Source organism: Leuresthes tenuis, unplaced genomic scaffold (assembly GCF_036924035.1).
Source record: "Leuresthes tenuis unplaced genomic scaffold, fLeuTen1.0.hap1 SCAF_20, whole genome shotgun sequence".
NCBI lineage: Eukaryota > Metazoa > Chordata > Actinopteri > Atheriniformes > Atherinopsidae > Leuresthes > Leuresthes tenuis.
This window is the reverse complement of record NW_027325374.1, coordinates 29,433,085-29,451,574: the sequence shown is the minus strand read 5'-3', so window position 1 is coordinate 29,451,574 and position 18,490 is coordinate 29,433,085.

Genomic DNA, 18,490 nt, shown 5'->3' with positions numbered 1-18,490 from the left:
TCGGACGTTCACACCGTCTTGCAGCCGAACACCTCCGCTTCCGCTTTTGATGGTATATAGTCGGGCATTCGAGCCTTTTCTTCCCCGCCTATTACTTACTATGGTTGGACATTCAAACCTTCTTGTAGCCGAACACATCCGCTCCTGCTTTTGAAGATGTATGATTTGGCATTCGCACCTTTTCTTACCCATTTTTCAGTAATTTTTGGTCGGACATTCAGACCTTCTTGCACCGGAACACCTCTGCTCCCGCTTTTGATGGTGTATAGTCAGGCTTTCGAGCCTTTTCTTCCCCGATTTTTACAAATTGTGGTTGGACATTCAGACCTTGCAGCCGAAAACCTCCGCTCCCTCTTTTGATCATACATTGTCGGGCATTCGCCCCTTGTCTTACACGGTTTTTACAAACTTTAGTCAGACATTCACACCTTGCAGCTGAACCACCTCCATTCCCTGTTTTGATCATGTGTCGTCTGGAAATACTACCTTTTCTTCCCCCGTTTGTGAGTAATTATGTCTGGACATTCACACCTACTTGCAGCCGAAAAACCACCTCTCCCGCTTTTGATGATGTATTGTCCGGCATTCTAGTCTTTTCTATCACATTTTTCAGCAATTATGATCTGACATTCACACCTACTTGCAGTCGAACAGCTCTGCTCCCACTTTTGATTATGTTCGGTTGGATATTCAAACCTTTTCTTAACTGCTTTTTACAAACTTTGGTCGGACGTTCACACCTTCTTGCAGCCGAACACCTCCGCTTCCGCTTTTGATGGTATATATTCGGGTATTCGAACCTTCTCTTACCCGCTTTTTACAAACCATGGTTGGACTTTCATACCTTCTTGTAGCTGAACAACTCCACTCCTGCTTTTGATGATTTATGGTTGGACATTCGCATCTTTTCCTACCCATTTTTCAGTAATTATGGGTGGATATTCACACCTTCTTCCAGCTGAACACCTCCTCTCCCGCTAATGATCATGTAAGGTTTGATATTCGAAAATTTTCTTTCATGTTTTAAAGCAATTATTAATGGACATTCACACCTACTTGCAGCCGAACACCACCTCTCCCGCTTTTGATGATGTATGGACCGGCATTCTTACCTATTCTAACACATTTTTCAGCAATTATGGTTGGAGAATCACACCTACTCACAGCCGAACAACTCCGCTACCGCATTTGATGGTGTATAGTCGGGATTTCTCACCCTTTCTCATCAGCTTTTTGCAAATTATTCTCTGACATTCACACCTACTTGCAGTCGAACAGCTCTGCTCCCGCTTTTGATTATGTTTGGTTAGATATTCGAACCTTTTCTTAACTGCTTTTTCACAAACTTTGGTCGGACGTTCACACCTTCTTGCAGCCGAACACCTACGCTTCTGGTTTTGATAGTGTATATTCGGGCATACGAACCTTTTCTTACCCGCTTTTTACAAACCATGGTCGGACTTTCACACCTTCTCTTAGCTGAACAACTCCGCTCCCTCTTTTGATGGTGTACAGTCGGGTATTTTAACCTTTTCTTACCCGCTTTTTACCAACTATGATCGACATTCACACCGTCTTACAGCGGAACACCTCCGCTACCTCTTTTGATAGTGTATGTTCGGGCATTCGAACCTTTTCTTACCCGCTTTTTAAAACCAGGGTCGGACTTTCACACCTTTTAGTAGCCGAACAACTCTGCTCCCGCTATTGATTGTGTACAGTCGGGTATTTTAACCTTTTCTTACCCGCTTTTTACAAACCATGGTTGGACTTTGACACCTTCTCTTAGCTGAACAACTCCGCTCCCTCTTTTGATTGTGTACAGTCGGGTATTTTAACCTTTTCTTACCCGCTTTTTACCAACTATGATCGGACATTCACACCTTCTTACAGCGGAACACCTCCGCTCCCTCTTTTGATGGTGTATGTTTGGGCATTCGAACCTTTTCTTACCCGCTTTTTACAAACTATGGTCGGACATTCAAACCTTCTTGTAGCCGAACACATCCACTCGTGCATTTGATGATGTATGGTTGGGAATTCGCACCTTTTCTTACCCATTTTTCAGTAATTATGGGTGGACATTCACACCTTCTTGCAGCTGAACACCTCCGCTCCCTCTTTTGATCATACATTGTCGGGCATTCGCACCTTTTCTTACCCGCTTTTTACAAACCTTAGTCGGACATTAACACCTTCTTGCAGCTTAACCACCTCCGCTCCCTGTTTTGATCATGTATGGTCTGGCAATACTACCTTTTCTTACCCATTTGTGAGTAATTATGGCTGGACATTCACACCTACTTGCAGCCGAACACCACCTCTCCCGCTTTTGATGATGTATGGACCGGCATTCTTACCCACTTTTTACAAACCATGGTCAGACTTTCACTCTTTGTTGCTGAACAACTCCGCTCCCTCTTTTGATTGTGTACAGTCGGGTATTTTCACCTTTTCTTACCCGCTTTTTACAAACTATGGTCGGACATTTAAACCTTCTTGTAGCCGAACACATCCACTCCTGCTTATGATGATGTATGGTTGGGCATTCTCACCTTTTCTTACCCATTTTTCAGTAATTATGGGTGGACATTCACACCTTCTTGTAGCTGAACAACTCCTCTCCCGCTTATGATCATGTGCTGTTTGATATTCGAAAATCTTCTTTCATGTTTTAAAGCAATTATTGATGGACATTCAAATCTTCTTGTAGCCGAACACATCCACTCCTGCTTTTGATGATGTATGGTTTGGCATTCGCACTCTTTTTTTACCCATTTTTCAGGAATTATGGGTGGACATTCAGACCTTCTTGCAGCCGAAAACCTCCGCTCCCTCTTTTGATCATACATTGTCGGGCATTCGCACCTTGTCTTACCCGCTTTTTATAAACTTTAGTCGGACATTCACACCTTCTTGCAGCTGAACGACCTCCGCTCCCTGTTTTGATCATGTATGGTCTGGCAATACTACCTTTTCTTAACCGTTTGTGAGTAATTAATCCCAAAATATTGAGCATAAAATAAGTCTTTATGCTGATGATGTATTACTTTTCCTTCAGAACTCACAGACGTCTCTCACTCACACGATCACACTCATAAATAAATTCTCAGCACTTTCTGACTACTCTATCAACTGGTCTAAGACCACAGTTCTGCCCATTAACGTTAGGGTCCATAATATACCTGCGATCACTTTACAGTCAGGAAATATTAGATATTTAGGCATAAACATTTCCTCCAGGCTCTCAGAGCTAACAAAGCTAAATTATGTGCAATTATTAAAGACAGTAGAGGACGATCTCTCTCGTTGGAAGTCCTTAACTATATCATTTATGGGGAGAGTTACATCCATTAAAATGATGATACTACCAAAAGTTAACTATTTGTTCTCAATGATCCCCATAAAACCAAAAATTAAGTGTCGCCATTCCGACAATTGGAGACCCATGTCGGATTTTTTCTTCTTTTGATGCCTTGACACAATGTGACAGGTGATACCACGTGGGAGATCCTGTAACTTGGACTGCTGTCCCTGTGCTGCGAAATGGCTGTGCTGCTCAAATGGTCTCTCCTTCATCATGGTTACATGCTGCCATACCGACATCTCGGCATTCCGACATGGGTCTCCAATTGTCGGAATGGCGACACTTAATTTTTTATCAAACGTCCCGCCATTCCGAAACTTTTTTCCTCCTATGGTCGGAATGGCGGTATGTTTTTTTTTTTTTTAACATACCGCCATTCCGACAGTTCCTTTTAATAGCCTATTTTTTACCCAAAACATTTTGCACTAATGATATGCCGGCAAACAAACTTTAATAATCTATTATCAAAATCCCCTGAATTTCAAATATAAAAATACAGATATTAATGTAACTCTGGCGAGACTGAAACTGATTAAGCAGAAATACAGTGTCAGTGAGCTGTCACAGCAGCCAGCTGGAGCGGCGCTCTCCACAGAGCCCATGCGTCTTTTGCACGCTGTCATCATATGCAAAAGTAATAATTGCAATAACAGATATCACGGCTACTGCACAGGACACAGTTGCGAGCACTCTGCCTTGCCTTGCCAATAGGAGAAGAGAGAAATGACAGCATAGAACGTATAAAACACAACAAAATGCAGTAAAAACGTTTATTCATGTTATTCACGTGATTTATGAGTACTCGCTCCAATTTTGGGAAGCGCGGATGGGCTTTGCGCATTTGTCACAAACACACAGCCGTTGCGCAAGGCTTTATACAGCCTGTTGATATCTTAAGGACCTAACTGGTCACACCTGGGAGTAAATGTCATGTAGAGATTGTTTTTACATGACATTACAGCTGAACATATAGCTTTCATCCACAAACCAACGTGGGAGAGCCCGAAGACGCATGTGCCAGACGCACATAGGCATGCGTAAAACCAATTTTGACCACTTCATACTTTTTATTTGCTTTCTTTTAGTTAACTTTCGTTTCTTTTGGATTCTTGTGCGTGTTATGGAGCCGTTTTGGTCCATGTTTGTAAGCCTTTTTTTCCTGGATTAAATTTTCGGAAGTTGAAACAAGTTGCATTGGAGTGTGTGATTGAAAACCACCGCGGACTGCTTCTCCTCCTCCAGTTGCCGAGACTTTGTGTTTTTAATAACGCTTGTCTATAAACATGTGTTAAACATATAAATTGCATGAACAGAAAGAAGGGACTCACCTGTTGAGTAACACACATTTCCTTATACGGAAAGCCTTGTCGGAATGGTGGGACATTTGAACGTCGGAATAACGGGATGTCGGAATGGTGGGATGTCGGAATGGTGGGACGTTTGCATGTCGGAATGGTGGTATGTCGGAATGGTGGGATGTCGGAATGGTGGGATGTCGGAATAGCGGGATGTCAGAATGGCGGGATTTCGGAATGGGTGTTGCCACCCCCTTCGTCATATACACAGTTATTTATACATCACCTTCCACCATGAAGCGTTGTCCCTTTTTGTTTCTCTCTTTGTTCTTAAAATGCTGTTATGCATGTCTAAACCATCCATCCATCCATCCATCATCTGCCGCTTATCCGGGGGTCGGGTCGCGGGGGCTGCAGCTTGAGTAGAGAAACCCAGACGTCTCTGTCCCCGGCCACTTCCTCCAGCTCTTCCGGGGGGACCCCGAGGCGTTCCCAGGCCAGCCGAGAGACATAGTCTCTCCAGCGTGTCCTGGGTCTTCCCCGGGGTCTCCTCCCAGTGGGACATGCCCGGAACACCTCCCCAGAGAGGCGCCCAGGGGGCATCCTAACCAGATGCCCGAGCCACCTCATCTGACTCCTCTCAATGCGGAGGAGCAGCGGTTCTACTCCGAGCCCCTCCCAGATGACTGAGCTTCTCACCCTATCTCTAAGGGAGAGCCCAGACACCCTGCGGAGGAAACCCATTTCGGCCGCTTGTATTCGCGATCTTGTTCTTTCGGTCACTACCCACAACTCGTGACCATAGGTGAGGATGGGAACGTAGATTGACCAGTAAGTAGAGAGCTTCGCCTTCTGGCTCAGCTCCCTCTTCACAACGACGGGTCGGTGCAGAGCCCGCAACACTGCAGACGCCGCACCGATCCGCCCGTCAATCTCCCGCTCCATTCGTCCCTCACTCGTGAACAAGACCCCGAGATACTTGAACTCCTCCTCTTGGGGAAGGATCTCATTCCCGACCCGGAGAGAGCATTCCACCCTTTTCCGGCTGAGAACCATAGTCTCGGATTTGGAGGTGCTGATTCTCATCCCAGCCGCTTCACACTCGGCTGCGAATCGCTCCAGTGAGAGCTGAAGGTCACGGCCTGACGACGCTAACAGAACCACATCATCTGCAAAAAGCAGAGACCCGATTCTGACGTCGCCAAATCGGACACCCTCAATGCCCTGGCTGCGCCTAGAAATTCTGTCCATAAAAGTTAGGAACAGAATCGGTGACAAAGGGCAGCCCTGACGGAGTCCAACTCTCACCGGAAACGTATCCGACTTACTGCCGGCAATGCGGACCAAACTCTGGCACCGGTCATACAGAGACCGAACGGCCCCTATCAAGGGCTGTTTGGCGCATAGGCACAAACAACAGTCAGGACGGCACCCCCCACAGGACTCCACGAGGGACACGGTCGAACGCTTTCTCCAAGTCTACAAAACACATGTAGACTGGTTGGGCGAACTCCCATGCACCCTCCAGGATCCTGCTGAGGGTATAGAGCTGGTCCACTGTTCCACGGCCAGGACGAAAGCCACACTGCATCTCCTGAATCCGAGGCTCGATTATCCGACGGATCCTCCTCTCCAATACCCCCGAATAGACCTTACCAGGGAGGCTGAGGAGTGTTATACTATAGTTGGAACACACCCTCCGGTCCCCCTTTTTAAAGAGGGGGACCACCACCCCAATCTGCCAGTCCAGAGGCACTGTCCCTGATGTCCACGCGATGCTGCAGAGGCGTGTCAGCCAAGACAGCCCTACAACATCCAGAGCCTTGAGAAACTCAGGACGGACCTCATCCACCCCCGGGGCCTTGCCACCGAGGAGCTTTTTGACCACCTCGGCAACCTCAGCCCCAGAAATGGGAGGCCCCGTCTCCGAGCTCTCCGACTCTGCCTCTTCCGAGCACGTGTTGGTAGGATTGAGGAGTTCCTCGAAGTACTCCCCCCACCGACTCACAACATCCCTAGTTGAGGTCAGCAAAGCCCCGTCCCCACTGTAAACAGTGTTGACTGTGAGCCGCTCCCCCCCCCTGAGACGCCGGATGGTGGATCAGAATCTCTTCGAGGCCGTCCGTGAATCGTTCTCCATGGTCTCACCGAACTCCTCCCAGGCCCGAGTTTTTGCCTCTGCAACCGCCAACGCCGCGGCCCGTCTGGCCTGTCGGTACCTATCAGCTGCTTCCAGGGTCCCACTGGCCAAAAAGGCCTGATAGGACTCTTTCTTCAGCTTGACGGCTTCCCTCACCACTGGTGTCCACCAGCAGGTTCGAGGGTTGCCGCCACGACAGGCACCGACCACCTTACGGCCACAACTCCGATCAGCTGCCTCGGCAATGGAGTCACGGAACATGGCCCATTCGGACTCAATGTCCCCCACCTCCCCCGGGATATGGTTGAAGCTCTGCCGGAGGTGGGAGTTAAAGCTCCTTCTGACGGGGGATTCTGACAAACGCTCCCAGCAGACCCTCACAATACGTTTGGGCCTGCCAGGTCTGATCGGCATCCTCCCCCACCAGCGGAGCCAACTCACCACCAGGCGTTGATCAGTTGACAGCTCCGCCCCTCTCTTCACCCGAGTGTCCAGGACATACGGCCGCAAGTCCGATGATACAACCACAAAGTCGATCATCGAACTGCGGCCAAGGGTGTCCTGGTGCCAAGTGCACATATGGACACCCTTATGTCTGAACATGGTGTTCGTTATGGACAGTCCATGACCAGCACAGAAGTCCAACAACATAACACCACTCTGGTTCAGATCGGGGGGGCCGTTCCTCCCAATCACACCCCTCCAGGTCTCACTGTCATTGCGCACGTGAGCATTGAAGTCCCCCAGCAGAACGAGGGAGTCTCCGGTAGGAGCATTCTCCAGTGCCTCCCCCAGAGACTCCAAAAAGGGTGGGTACTCTGAACTGCAGCACAGGGACAGCAGTCCAAGTCTTCTTTCCTCTTCTTCTTTCCTTGTCCCCCGGTCTGGTTCAGTTCAGTTCATGTCATATATTGTAAACAGAAATAAATAAATGGGCATCAAGGGGAGCTTTACATTTATAAAACTTCCCTTGGCAAAGCAAATCTGTTTGGCATCAAAGGTATTCAGACTACAATTCTTCTGAAGGGAAAAAAAAAAAAAAGTAAAGAAGACAGTTCTGCCGAAAGCCAGGGACTAGACCTGTTCTAAGTTCTATACTTTTTAAAAGGGGCGTGTTTATCAACTATGGAATTAGAAGATTTACAAAAATGGTCAAGTGCTAGATCTTCATCTGGGATTTTAACAGTGTCATATAACTATTCAACAGATCAGTTAAAAAAAAGCCTGCTCATGGAGATGTTTCAGGATCTGAATACCAAGCGTGGACCTAATTTTTTCATTTTTGCAATTCTGATACAGGCTATTGAGCGGTGATAACTAACACCAAGTTCAGATACTGCGGATTTTCTACGTTTGATTTGTTAAGATTGAGCAAATCAGGGACAACCTTGAAGGATCTCTTTGGTTTTGTAGGATCAGCAATTACCTGAGAAAGGTTGATATTGGTACACACCTTTTTTAAATGATCAGAGGCAGAGTCCAACTTGTTTAAATTAAAATTGCCACACAGAGATTGGGTTTAGGCCACATGCACACAGAATGACATCAACAAATATAAGAAATATTAAATATTTACACATAGATTTTTGAATACATGTAGAGGAATGATACTTTGAAATGTGCTCATTGCGGAGTTATGATCAGTTGAGTAATGAAGGTTGAACTATTCTGGGAAAGAGGTTCTATTCCCAGCATCATGATGGACACTCCTGATATAGAAGGTTTCGCTAACGCATTGGAATTGTTTTACTATTTTCATATGCATGTGCAATGAAGAATTGCTTGCTGCTGATAAATGCAAAGAAGAACAGCTTACACATAGATGCTCACATATAGGCTGCTGAATGCAATGAAGACCTGCTTATCCAGTAAAGTTCAATGTCAATCTGTAATATTCAATTAGGATTTGCAAAACAGTGAAGTTAAACAATGAATGGGTCCATAGTCGGTATGAGAAGACTACAGGAATATTTACCTGGGTGTACGTTCAAACAGAGATGAGAAAATTGCGATAAATAATTGTTTGTTTGTTTGTTAGTATGTATATGAATGTTATGTGTATAAACTGTGTTGAGTTATAGTTACTCAGTAGTGTCTCAGTGAAACAACCGACGGGGGAAGCCTTGCGGTGACAACAAAAGCAGTGTTTTACTGATCAGTCAAGTTGCTCCAGTGTACTCCATACAAACTGATTGGCTACTGAAGGGATAGAAAATGGGCAATACTTGTTTTAAAGCAAACAAGGAATTAGATGGGAAAAATACATGTTTTAACGGGACCCAGACAATATTAAATACTCAGACAGATGGGAGAAGAAGTGTAGTTTTGTAGGAAATCACAAAATTATTACATAAAATTAGTGAAATCAATTGAAGAATGCCTTTCTGAAGAGCTGTTTACCACAGATGAGCAGCTTTGCGACCAAGCACATTGTAGATCGCTTTACTGCAAAAATGATCTAATTTAATGGATTGGTTTAGACATGCATAACAGCATTTTAAGAACAAAGAGAGAAACAAAAAGGGACGCTTCATGGTGGAAGGTGATGTATAAATAACTGTGTATATGATGAAGGGGGTGGCAACAACCATTCCGAAATCCCGCCATTCTGACATCCCGCTATTCCGACATCCCACCATTCCGACATCCCACCATTCCGACATACCACCATTCCGACATGCAAACGTCCCACCATTCCGACATCCCACCATTCCGACATCCCACCATTCCGACATCCCGCTATTCCGACGTTCAAATGTCCCACCATTCCGACAAGGCTTTCCGTATAAGGAAATGTGTGTTACTCAACAGGTGAGTCCCTTCTTTCTGTTCATGCAATTTATATGTTTAACACATGTTTATAGACAAGCGTTATCAAAAACACAAAGTCTCGGCAACTGGAGGAGGAGAAGCAGTCCGCGGTGGTTTTCAATCACACACTCCAATGCTACTTGTTTCAACTTCCGAAAATTTAATCCAGGAAAAAAAGACTTACAAACATGGACCAAAACGGCTCCATAACACGCACAAGAATCCAAAAGAAACGAAAGTTAACTAAAAGAAAGCAAATGCGCAAAGCCCATCCGCGCTTCCCAAAATTGGAGTGAGTACTCATAAATCACGTGAATAACATGAATAAACGATTTTACTGCATTTTGTTGTGTTTTATACGTTCTATGCTGTCATTTCTCTCTTCTCCTATTGGCAAGGCAAGGCAGAGTGCTCGCAACTGTGTCCTGTGCAGTAGCCGTGATATCTGTTATTGCAATTATTACTTTTGCATATGATGACAGCGTGCAAAAGTCGCATTGGCTCTGTGGAGAGCTCCGCTCCAGCTGGCTGCTGTGACAGCTCACTGACACTGTATTTCTGCTTAATCAGTTTCAGTCTCGCCAGAGTTACATTAATATCTGTATTTTTATATTTGAAATTCAGGGGATTTTGATAATAGATTATTAAAGTTTGTTTGCGAGGCTGTGGCCTCTGGATGTGCAGAGCTTGTGCGCCAAACCTTAGGGCGTATTTGCGCCGGCATATCATTAGTGCAAAATGTTTTGGGTAAAAAATAGGCTATTAAAAGGAACTGTCGGAATGGCGGTATGTTAAATTAAAAAAAAAACATACCGCCATTCCGACCATAGGAGGAAAAAAGTGTCGGAACGGCGGGACGTTTGATAAAAAATTAAGTGTCGCCATTCCGACAATTGGAGACCCATGTCGGAATGGCGAGATGTCGGAATGGCAGCATGTAACCATGATGGAGGAGAGACCATTTGAGCAGCACAGCCATTTCGCAGCACAGGGACAGCAGTCCAAGTTAAAAGATCTCCCACGTGGTATCACCTGTCACATTGTGTCAAGGCATCAAAAGAAGAAAAAATCAGCAAACTCAAGGACAAAAAGACGAAGACTCCGGTGAACGAAGAGAGAGGACTGACAAACCAGAAATACAAAAGGATTCTCGATATCAAGATCCAGAAGAAGAGGCTAACAATGCCACGAACACTTACGATGCTTATGATGCCAGCAATGAACAGAGAAGAAGATTCAGTGTCATCAATCTTCAACACGTGCCTCTAATGAGGGGGTGAATATAGAATCCTCAACGATTACAACGTCTCTGGGAACTGTGACAACAACAAGGTTTAAACCATTTTGATATATATTGTAACCTATTGGCTAAGGAATAGTGCTGAAAATGAGGTAAATCTAATACACCACTGTCCTTGGTCTTCTGTAGGGTTTTTAAACTAATACGTGGTGGTTTGTTTTTCCACAGAAATTTGGAGATGCATGAATCTAGTGACTTAAACCAAGTAGCAGATGGTTTTATGGGGATCATTGAAAACAAATAGTTAACTTTTGGTAGTATCATCATTTTAATGGATGTAACTCTCCCCATAAGTGATATAGGTAAGGACTTCCAACGAGAGAGATCGTCCTCTACTGTCTTTAATAATTGCACATAATTTAGCTTTGTTAGCTCTGAGAGCCTGGAGGATATGTTTATGCCTAAATATCTAATATTTCCTGACTGTAAAGTGATCGCAGTTATATTATGGACCCTACAGTTAATGGGCAGAACTGTGGTCTTAGACCAGTTGATAGAGTAGTCAGAAAGTGCTGAGAATTTATTTATGAGTGTGATCGTGTGAGTGAGAGACGTCTGTGAGTTCTGAAGGAAAAGTAACACATCATCAGCATAAAGACTTATTTTATGCTCAATATTTTGGGATTAATTACTCACAAACGGGTAAGAAAAGGTAGTATTGCCAGACCATACATGATCAAAACAGGGAGCGGAGGTCGTTCAGCTGCAAGAAGGTGTGAATGTCCGACTAAAGTTTATAAAAAGCGGGTAAGACAAGGTGCGAATGCCCGACAATGTATGATCAAAAGAGGGAGCGGAGGTTTTCGGCTGCAAGAAGGTCTGAATGTCCACCCATAATTCCTGAAAAATGGGTAAAAAAAGAGTGCGAATGCCAAACCATACATCATCAAAAGCAGGAGTGGATGTGTTCGGCTACAAGAAGATTTGAATGTCCATCAATAATTGCTTTAAAACATGAAAGAAAATTTTCGAATATCAAACCGCACATGATCATAAGCGGGAGCGGAGGTGGTTCAGCTGCAAGAAGGTGTGAATGTCCGACTTAAGTTCAAATATATTAACAAAAGCGGGAGGAGAGGTGTTCGGATGAGAGTGGTTGAGAATTTCCAACCATAATCTATAAAATGCGGTGAAAAAAAAGGTGTGATAGAACACTAAAAGGTGGAGCGGAAGTGTTCGGCTGCAAGAAGGTGTGAATGTCTGACTATATTTGGTGAAAAGCAGGTGAAGCAAGGTCTGAATGCCCAACCTTACATCATCAAAAGCGAGATCAGAGGTGTTTGGCTGCAAGAAGGCCTTAGTTTGCCAAAAGCGGGTAAGCTGCGAATGACCGACTAAATATCAACAAAAGGTCTTCGGATGCAAGTGGGTGTGAATATCCCACCATACAAGTATGGTGGAGAGGAAGCTGTGAACAGCCGACCATAGTTTGCAAAAAGCGGGTGAGAAAAGGTGCGAATGTCCAACCATACATGATCAAAACAGGGAGCGGAGGTGTTTGGCTGTGACAAGGTGTGAATGTCCACCCAAAATTAATGAAAAGCGGGCAACAAGTAGGTTTGAATGCCCAACCATACATCATCAAAAGCAGGAGTGGATGTGTTCGGCTACAAGAAGGTTTGAATGTCCGAGCATAGTTTGTAAAAAGCGGGTAAGAAAAGGTTCGAATGCCCAAACATACACCATCAAAAGAGGGAGCGGAGGAGTTCCGCTGTAAGAAGGTGTGAATGTCAGACCATAGTTGGTATAAAACGGGTAAGAAAAGGTTAAAATACCCGACTGTACACAATCAATAGCGGGAGCGGATGTGTTTGGCTACAAGAATGTGTGACAGTCCGACCATGGTTTGTAAAAAACGGGTAAGAAAAGGTTCGAATGCCCGAATATATACCATCAAAAGCGGAAGCGGAGGTGTTCGGCTGCAAGAAGGTGTGAACGTCCGACCAAAGTTTTTAAAAAGCAGTAAAGAAAAGGTTCGAATATCCAACCAAACATAATCAAAAGCGGGAGCAGAGCTGTTCGACTGCAAGTAGGTGTGAATTTGAATTTGCAAAAAGCTGATGAGAAAGGTTGAGAATGCCTGACTATACACCATCAAATACCGGAGCGGAGCTCCGAGCATAGTTTGTAAAAAGGGGGTAAGAATAGGTTCGAATGCCCGAACATACACTATCAAAAGAGGGAGCGGAGGTGTTCTGCTGTAAGAAGGTGTGAATGTCCGACCATAGTTGGTAAAAAACGGGTAAGAAAAGGTTAAAATACCCGACTGTACACAATCAATAGCGGGAGCGGAGTTGTTCGGCTACTAAAAGGTATGAAAGTCCGACTATGGTTTGTAAAAAGCGGGTAAGAAAAGATGCGAATGCCCGACAATTAATGATCAAAAGAGGGAGCCGAGGTTTTCGGCTGCAAGAAGGTGTTAATATCCAACCATAATTTGTAAAAACCGGGGAGGAAAAGGCTCGAAAGCCCGACTATACACCATCAAAAGCGGGAGCGGAGGTGTTCAGCTGCAAGAAGGTCTGAATGTCCATCAATAATTGCTAGAAAACATGAAAAAAAATTTTCGAATGTCAAACCGCACATGATCATAAGCGGGAGAGGAGGTGTTCAGCTGCAAGAAGGTGTGAATGTCCACCCATAATTACTGAAAAATGGGTAAGAAAAGGTGCGAATGCCCAACCATACATTATCAAAAGCAGGTGTGAATGTCAGATCATAATTTGCAAAAAGCTGATGAGAAGGGGTGAGAATGCCCGACTATACACCATCAAATGCCGGAGCGGAAGTGTTCGTCTGTGAGTAGGTGTGAATGTCCGACCGTAATTGCTGAAAAATGTGTTAGAAAACGTCAGAATAACGGACCATACATCATCAAAAGCGGGAGAGGTGGTGTTCGGCTGCAAGAAGGTGTGAATGTCCAGCCATAATTACTCACAAACGGGTAAGAAAAGGTAGTATTGTCAGACCATACATGATCAAAACAGGGAGCGGAGGTGGTTCAGCTACAAGAAGGTCTGAATGTCCGACTAAAGTTTGTAAAAAGCGGGTAAGACAAGGTGCGAATGCCTGACAATGTTTGATCAAAAGAGGGAGCGGATGTTTTCGGCTGCAAGAAGGTCTGATTGTCAAACCATAATTTGTAAAAACAGGGGAACAAAAGGCTCGAAAGCCAGACTATACACCATCAAAAGCGGCAGCGGAGGTGTTCAGCTGCAAGAATGTGTGAATGTCCACCCATAATTACTGAAAAATGGATAAGAAAAGGTGAGAATGCCCAACCATACATCATCAAAAGCAGGAGTGGATGTGTTCGGCTACAAGAAGGTTTGAATGTCCGACCATAGTTTGTAAAAAGCGGGTAAGAAAAGGTTTGAATGCCCGAACATAGACCATCAAAAGAGGGAGCGGAGGTGTTCCGCTGTAAGAAGGTGTAAATGTCCGACCATAGTTGGTAAAAAGCGGGTAAGAAAAGGTTAAAATACCCGACTGTACACAATCAATAGCGGGAGCGGAGGTGTTCGGCTGCAAGAAGGTGTGAAAGTCCGACCATGGTTTGTAAAAACCGGGAAGAAAAGGCTCGAAAGCCCGACTATATACCATCAAAAAGAAGGTTTGAATGTCCATCAATAATTGCTTTAAAACAAGAAAGTAAATTTTCGAATATCAAACCGCACATGATCATAAGCGGGAGAGGAGGTGTTCGGCGTCAAGATGTGTGAATGTCTACCCATAATTCATGAAAAATGGGTAAAAAAAAGGTGCGAATGCCTAACAATACATTATCAAAAGCAGGTGTGAATGTCAGATCATAATTTGTAAAAAGCTGATGAGAAAGGGTGAGAATGCCCGACTATACACCATCAAATGCGGGAGCGGAGGTGTTCGGCTCTGAGTAGGTGTGGGTGTGAATGTCCGACCATAATTGCTGAAGAATGTGTTAGAAAAGGTAAGAATGCTGGACCATACATCATCAAAAGCGGGAGAGGTGGTGTTCGGCTGCAAAAAGGTGTGACTGTTCGACTAAAGTTTTTTAAAAAGTGGGTAAGACAAGGTGCGAATGCCTGACAATGTATGATCAAAAGCGGGAGCGGAGGTGTTCAGCTGCAAGAAGGTCTACATGTCTATGTATATGAATGTTATGTGTATAAACTGTGTTGAGTTATAGTTACTCAGTAGTGTCTCAGTGAAACAACCGACGGGGGATGCCTTGCGGTGACAACAAAAGCAGTGTTTTACTGATCAGTCAAGTTGCTCCAGTGTACTCCATACAAACTGGTTGGCTACTGAAGGGATAGAAAATGGGGAATTCTTGTTTTAAAGCAAACAAGGAATTAGATGGGAAAAATACATGTTTTAACGGGACCCAGACAATATTAAATACTCAGACAGATGGGAGAAGAAGTGTAGTTTTGTAGGAAATAACAAAATTATTACATAGAATTAGTGAAATCAATTGAAGAATGCCTTTCTGAAGAGCTGTTTACCACAGATGAGCAGCTTTGCGACCAAGCACAATGTAGATCGCTTTACTGACAAAATGATCTAATTTAATGGATTGGTTTAGACATGCATAACAGCATTTTAAGAACAAAGAGAGAAACAAAAAGGGACAACGCTTCATGGTGGAAGGTGATGTATAAATAAAAGTGTATATGATGAAGGGAGTGGCAACACCCATTCATCATTTATATGTTTAACACATGTTTATAGACAAGCGTTATTAAAAACACAAAGTCTCGGCAACTGGAGGAGGAGAAGCAGTCCGCGGTGGTTTTCAATCACACACTCCAATGCCACTTGTTTTAACTTCCGAAAATTTAATCCAGGAAAAAAAGGCTTACAAACATGGACCAAAACGGCTCCATAACACGCACAAGAATCCAAAAGAAACGAAAGTTAACTAAAAGAAAGCAAATAAACAGTATGAAGTGGTCAAAATTGGTTTTACGCATGCCTATGTGCGTCTGGCACATGCGTCTTCGGGCTCTCCCACGTTGGTTTGTGGATGAAAGCTATATGTTCAGCTGTAATGTCATGTAAAAACAATCTCTACATGACATTTACTCCCAGGTGTGACCAGTTAGGTCCTTAAGATATCAACAGGCTGTATAAAGCTACAACCGTTGCGGCTGTGTGTTTGTGCCAAATGCGCAAAGCCCATCCGCGCTTCCCAAAATTGGAGTGAGTACTCATAAATCACGTGAATAACATGAATAAACGTTTTTACTGAATTTTGTTGTGTTTTATACGTTCTATGCTGTCATTTCTCTCTTCTCCTATTGGCAAGGCAAGGCAGAGTGCACGCAACTGTGTCCTGTGCAGTAGCCGTGATATCTGTAATTGCAATTATTACTTTTGCAAATGATGACAGCGTGCAAAAGACGCATGGGCTCTGTGGAGAGCTCCGCTCCAGCTGGCTGCTGTGACAGCTCACTGACACTGTATTTCTACTTAATCAGTTTCAGTCTCGCCAGAGTTACATTAATATCTGTATTTTTATATTTGAAATTCAGGGGATTTTGATAATAGATTATTAAAGTTTGTTTGCGAGGCTGTGGCCTCTGCATGTGCAAAGCTTGTGCGCCAAACTTTAGGGCGTATTTGCGCCGGCATATCATTAGTGCAAAATGTTTTGGGTAAAAAATAGGCTATTAAAAGGAACTGTCGGAATGGCGGTATGTTAAAAAAAAACAAAAAACATACCGCCATTCCGACCATAGGAGGAAAAAAGTGTCGGAATGGTGGGACGTTTGATAAAAAATTAAGTGTCGCCATTCCGACAATTGGAGACCCATGTCGGAATGCCGAGATGTCGGTATGGCAGCATGTAACCATGATGAAGGAGAGACCATTTGAGCAGCACAGCCATTTCGCAGCACAGGGACAGCAGTCCAAGTTACAGGATCTCCCACGTGGTATCACCTGTCACATTGTGTCAAGGCATCAAAAGAAGAAAAAATCACCAAACTCAAGGACAAAAAGACAAAGACTCCGGTGAACGAAGACAGAGGACTGACAAACCAGAAATACAAAAGGATTCTCGATATCAAGATCCAGAAGAAGAGGCTAACAATGCCACGAACACTTACGATGCTGGGAATGATGCCAGCAATGAACAGAGAAGAAGATTCAGTGTCATCAATCTGCATTACGTGCCTCTAATGAGGGGGTGAATATAGAATCCTCAACGATTACAACGTCTCTGGGAACTGTGACAACAACAAGGTTTAAACCATTTTGATATATATTGTAACCTATTGTCTAAGGAATAGTGCTGAAAATGAGGTAAATCTAATCCACCACTGTCCTTGGTCTTCTGTAGGGTTTTTAAACTAATACGTGGTGGTTTGTTTTTCCACAGAAATTTGGAGATGCATGAATCTAGTGACTTAAACCAAGTAGCAGATGGTTTTATGGGGATCATTGACAAGGTGTGAATGTCCACCCAAAATTAATGAAAAGCGGGCAACAAGTAGGTTTGAATGCCCAACCATACATAATCAAAAGCAGGAGTGGATGTGTTCGGCTACAAGAAGGTTTGAATGTCCGAGCATAGTTTGTAAAAAGCGGGTAAGAAAAGGTTCGAATGCCCAAACATACACCATCAAAAGAGGGAGCGGAGGTGTTCCGCTGTAAGAAGGTGTGAATGTCCGACCATAGTTGGTAAAAAACGGGTAAGAAAAGGTTAAAATTCCCGACTGTACACAATCAATAGCGGGAGCGGATGTGTTTGGCTACAAGAATGTGTGACAGTCCGACCATGGTTTGTAAAAAACGGGTAAGAAAAGGTGCGAATGCCCGACAATGTATGATCAAAAGAGGGAGCGGATGTTTTCGGCTACAAGAAGGTTTGAATGTCCGACCATAGTTTGTAAAAAGCGGGTAAGAAAAGGTTCAAATGCCTGACTATACACCATCAAAAGCGGGAGCGGAGGTGTTCGGCTACAAGAAGGTGTGAAAGTTCAACCATGGTTTGTAAAAAGCTGCTAAGAAAAGGTTCGAATGCCCGAATATATACCATCAAAAGCGGAAGCGGAGGTGTTCGGCTGCAAGAAGGTGTGAACGTCCGACCAAAGTTTGCAAAAAGCAGTTAAGAAAAGGTTCGAATGCCCAAACATACACCATCAAAAGAGGGAGCGGAGGTGTTCCGCTGTAAGAAGGTGTGAATGTCCGACCATAGTTGGTAAAAAACGGGTAAGAAAAGGTTAAAATTCCCGACTGTACACAATCAATAGCGGGAGCGGATGTGTTTGGCTACAAGAATGTGTGACAGTCCGACCATGGTTTGTAAAAAACGGGTAAGAAAAGGTGCGAATGCCCGACAATGTATGATCAAAAGAGGGAGCGGATGTTTTCGGCTACAAGAAGGTTTGAATGTCCGACCATAGTTTGTAAAAAGCGGGTAAGAAAAGGTTCAAATGCCTGACTATACACCATCAAAAGCGGGAGCGGAGGTGTTCGGCTACAAGAAGGTGTGAAAGTTCAACCATGGTTTGTAAAAAGCTGCTAAGAAAAGGTTCGAATGCCCGAATATATACCATCAAAAGCGGAAGCGGAGGTGTTCGGCTGCAAGA